The sequence below is a fragment of the Euwallacea fornicatus genome, unplaced genomic scaffold (assembly GCF_040115645.1).
Source record: "Euwallacea fornicatus isolate EFF26 unplaced genomic scaffold, ASM4011564v1 scaffold_122, whole genome shotgun sequence".
Taxonomy (NCBI): Eukaryota; Metazoa; Arthropoda; class Insecta; order Coleoptera; family Curculionidae; genus Euwallacea; species Euwallacea fornicatus.
The window spans coordinates 78329-83383 of record NW_027096090.1 but is presented as its reverse complement, the minus strand read 5'-3'; the positions used below and the strand labels follow the sequence as shown (position 1 = coordinate 83383).

Here is a 5055-nt window from a genome sequence, read left to right as displayed (position 1 = left end):
CGACGAGTTAGAACCTCATTTAGATGCAGATGACATAAATGAAATAATCGACTCCTGGAGTAAAGACATTAATAAGGAAGCCACAGCTCCACCAGGCGTACAACTAACCTCAAACAACGAACGATTGACGAACGGATCAACGGTACATAACACCAATGACCAAGAAGAAGATAGCAATACTGTACATCCAAGCGTAGAACAGCCTATAATAAGAGCACCATGTGTAGAAAAATGTGTCAATCAACACCAAACCCAGTTAATATTTATAAATAATAAACAAACAAACAAAAATCTCAAAGTTATAAAAGAAAAAAATATTTAATAAACCAAAATTAAGAATATTTATTAACCACAATAGTACGGAACAGGATATCTGCAATCTGATTAAAAATTGGTTAATTCCAAACATCACACACTGCTCTTGCACTTCTTGGATAAAGATTTAGAACTCATAAATTTAAGTCTTTCAAAAATAATTCCTTTAAACTTTTTATATATAATAACTTCTTAACTGATGTAACAGACGTTGAAGAACAAAAAGTAAAAATTCAACTATATCGCGAATCAAAAACATCTCATAGAGGAATTCAGGAAAATTTAAAAGCAATAAAAAAATACCTATACTGGCCAAATATTGACAATAACGTACGACAATACATAAACACATGTGAAACTTGTCTGAAAGCTTTAAATATGAAAGGCATCCCAATAAGTTAATTTTTAAACCTACTCCTTTTAGGTGGATGAACCCTTTGACCACATATATTATATCGACGTTTACAAAACCTATAGTCAATATTTCCTAACATTCCTAGATTAATTTTCTAAATTTAGACAAGCTTATCCAATAAACAGCGTTTCCGCAGTGAAAATCCTCAACAAATTAGTAATATTTATATAACGCACTTTGGAATACCTAGGAAAATCACTGTAGATAACGATCATGAATTCAAAAATAATCTTGTGCAAGAATTTTGTAAAACTCATAATATTGAAATACATTACACCACATTATACAACTTATCAGGCAACAGTCCTGTCGAAAGATTTCATTCTAATTTATCAGAAATAATTTTAACCCTTAAGAAAAATAAACAAAGAAAACGTAATAACACTAATGAATTACGCTCTTTTGTCTTATAATAATTCTATCCATCCGTGACATAATATTCACCTTTCCAAATTGTTAGAGAGAAAATATCATACAAGAACCCTTTTGAATTAAATGAAGCGGACAAAATCAACGAATATATGCTAGAACACATTGAAAACCTTAAGACCTTACAAAAAGACGTAAATAACAAACTAATAAACAAACAAACACGATCCTTATAAAAAGCTAATAAAAACAGAAAAGAAAACGTCAAAATTAATAACAATAAGGATTTATACAGAAAAACGCATAGAAACAGAAACGAAAGAAAAACCAGAGATAGATACCAAAAACCAGAAAATCCAATAAAAATTTCAAACAATAAAATTAAGTCAAAAAATAAAGCATATCATAAAAATTATCTGAAACCCCAACTATTTGTTTCAGGAGAAGAGAATCATGAATCTAACGACGATAACTGTGATTCTGATACTCCCCTCAGTATTAATCTTAAAGCTAAAACCCGTAGATAATCCCATCCTTCCCATATCATTAGGACAATCGAAAATAATCACGTCCAAACATACATTCATTTATCATGTAAATACCACTAACATTTTATTAACTCTACACCAAATTAGGCATGTAATTAACCATTCTATGAAACATTCTATAATCTCAAATGACTCTCAAATTTCAAGTAAAACTGTTAACACTAGACGTAAGGTTGATTAATGCATGATTCTCTTAGAACACCTCACCCAAAGGATCGGTATCTTTAACATCACTAAAGAACTACATCGAACTAAGCGAGGTATATTCAACATCATTGGTAAAACCTCTATATGGTTATTTGGAACTTTAGATAACGATGATAAAACCTTCCTTGTCAACTATTTAAATAATCTAAAAAACAACAACAAAACTCTAGAACCAGATTTTAACAACCAGAAAACTTTCCTAAAGCCATTGTCAGACAGTTATATAAATAAAATTCAAAATATTAAATCAAGTCAAGATTAACTCAATTTGGAAATAAAACAAATATCGCAACAACTGGATATTGACCAATAACACAACATGATTTTTAATATAGCAGACATGAGTTTTAGGCAACTTCTGAATGTTCAGCATATAATTGATAACATCGAGAATACAGTTACTTTTACAAAAATAAATATTTTACATCCATCTATTCCTCCTCTAAAAAATTTAAAAAATATACTATATATAAATTAAATGCCCTATATGGCTCTGAGAAAATTATTAAATTCAGAAATAAACTTAACTACTACAATTATTTTGGAACACAACTAGAGGTAAAAAAAAATTATATTATTCAAAATTTCCTATTCCAATCACGATGTCTCAATACAGATACCTCCATATGTACTTCGTCCCAATCCAAAACCAAATCATCATCCTAAATCATCCTTATCTACTACTCAACACCGAGAATTTTTGGATAACCTCCGAAGACTGTAACAAAATTGAAGATTGGTATATGTGTCAACAAAGCTATCTAGTCAAACAACAACCCTGCGTAGCCAACCTAGTTCGCCGAGGGAAAATGGAATGCTCCTGGGACCATGTCTTAGTAGAAAAAACCCATGTTCAGCAGATAAGTGGAAGTGACGTTCTAATCATACCCACCATACCGGACACAGTACAAACTTTCTGTGCAAATAATGGATTCCTCAAAATCTCCAAACCCACTATTATAACTTTGAAAAAATGTTATATCATAATTAATGGAAAGACATACAAGAAGGAAGAAACCACCAAAAAAGAATACATATTAGAGCTCCCGGTAGTAAACGTACCAAGATTAACAATAACAGAAAACATTCAGTTAACCCTCAAGAAAGTGAAGCTAGAAGACCTAAAAAGACTTCATCAGCTTTCCAACGCCTTACGATTGGAAACGTATTCCAAGAAGGGACCAAACACCCACCAATGGACAAACTCTTTGCTACTCTGTCTATTAGTTTCGTCTCTTGTATGTTTAAGATATCTATACAAAAATCACAAATTGAACTGCTTCATGAAACAAACGCCACCACCTCAGAAAACCTCGGAACCCACGTTTTCTGAACTTAAGAAGGAAGAAGTCATGTAGTCCACACTAGCCCATCCAATGACATTATCAATATATACCACTGGACTTTATATTGGACCTCATTAAGACCTCATTGATAGATAACTGTATAAAACCACCCTTAGAATAGTTAAGATTTTCATTATTCTCATAATATTCAGTTAAGTAGTTATGCTGTAAGTCTGATCAAGTTTATGTTATTTCTTGCAAGATAATAAAGTTGTTTTTAAATTCGTTTAAAAAAACCATTAATCGAAAAGAAGTAACTTAATTCGTGTCATAGGAATCCTTTCCCACGAGACTGCAAATCGAATATTTCCTTGGAAATTGCAGAGCCAGCAAACTTGCAATATAAATGGTTAGAATTACTAATTAAAGGAGCTTCTTGATGTTTAGACTTATAATAGAATATTGGTGTAGTATTCTCTGCGTTTTTTTTATCTTCTTTTCCTGGACTAAATCGTAACATGTATATTAATTAATACAGTTTTGTCATCTATGACTGTTATTTTTTACGCCACTATTTAAAATGTGTTGTTATGTTACAATTTTCAATTATTAAACTACCAACAAAAGGTTGGTGGATTATTTCAAAGACACGTTGTTGATACATTGTAGTAGCCACATAAATGAGAACCGTGATAAAGATGTATCAACTAATTTAATATAATGGAAATTTAAACACAAATTATTGTAATTTTACTTAAATAAATATTATCTTCCGATAAACATTTCTCACATTGTTAATAAAACAATACCCTAAGATGAAAAAAGCAAATTTCTCAGTCCAAATAAATGCAAAATATATGAGAACTCTTTGAAAGTATAGATGTGGTTGCTTTTGGAAGAATAAAAAAATTGTTAAATGATTAGGGCTCAAACCACCAGAAAGTCAGGCACATCCAGTTAACACTTGAAACGCAAGAAAGTCCAATTTTACTTATTCTAAATTGCAAGTAAAAATGATGGACCAAAGTTGACTGTACGTACCTTGGTGAAAGCCGTGGAGCCGTGGAAAAAGCCCTACTTTCTCAACCATCCCAGAAATTGAGGACTCAACCAATGCTATATCCCGAAGACTCTGAAGGATAATGATAGTTGCTTGCTCTAGTGGATAGTAGAATCTTTTTAACTTCGTCGGGGTAGAACGCGGCAGTATCACATGTTTTGGCTGTGGTTTCTGTGCACTAAAATAAGAGGAATAGTTATGGGTAAATCCCAATTACAGGGGAACAGTCGATGAATCGAAGCTCGATGAAAATAATGTGATCCTCTATGAAAGATCTACTACTTTAGGACAATGTTAATGATAAGTTTTGATTGCGTTGGGAGGAAGGGAAATTTTATTATTAGTTCCCATATATCGGGAATAGGAGAGCACACATTTTGTAAACGAGGAATCGTTGGAAAACCCTCTAGGAATGAGTTTCATTTTTTTTCTTACATCTTCTTTCTTGTTTCGTTAAATATTCTCTTAATCGATCGGGATGAGACCCTTTCTTATTTTTTGCTTCTCGGTTTTAAATGAGATTATATTTTTATTTCGGATCCAATAGTTGAAGTCAATTTTCACTTTTCTGCTAATGAAAAACAAACGACGAACTTTCCCGGTCCGATTACTGACACGTAAATGTCATAATTGTCATTCGATATGTTTGTCGGGTTAGCAGTCGTAGTGTTTTCGCTGTCCGACCTTAGTTTATCTTTAGGATGTAGAGTAGTTTTTAGGTACTAGTAAATATGTATATGTCGGAGATTTATTAGTCCTTAAGTGATAAAGTGTAACATTACTAGCTGATAATATGACGAAGGGCAAGCTGACAGGGCCACCTTAAGGAAATGCTCTGTCGAACGAGGTCGCCAC

The 5055-nt window shown here is 32.2% G+C and overlaps 1 long non-coding RNA gene across 1 annotated transcript; it reads right to left on the bottom strand.

Moving 5' to 3' along the window:
• Positions 1-317: 317 nt before the first annotated feature.
• On the bottom strand, positions 318-4803 carry LOC136350141 (uncharacterized). The gene is made up of 2 exons (XR_010734089.1): positions 4636-4803; positions 318-4378 (listed from the first exon to the last, which is right to left on the bottom strand). It is a non-coding gene; the product is annotated as an uncharacterized lncRNA (long non-coding RNA).
• Between the last annotated feature and the right edge of the window lie 252 nt (positions 4804-5055).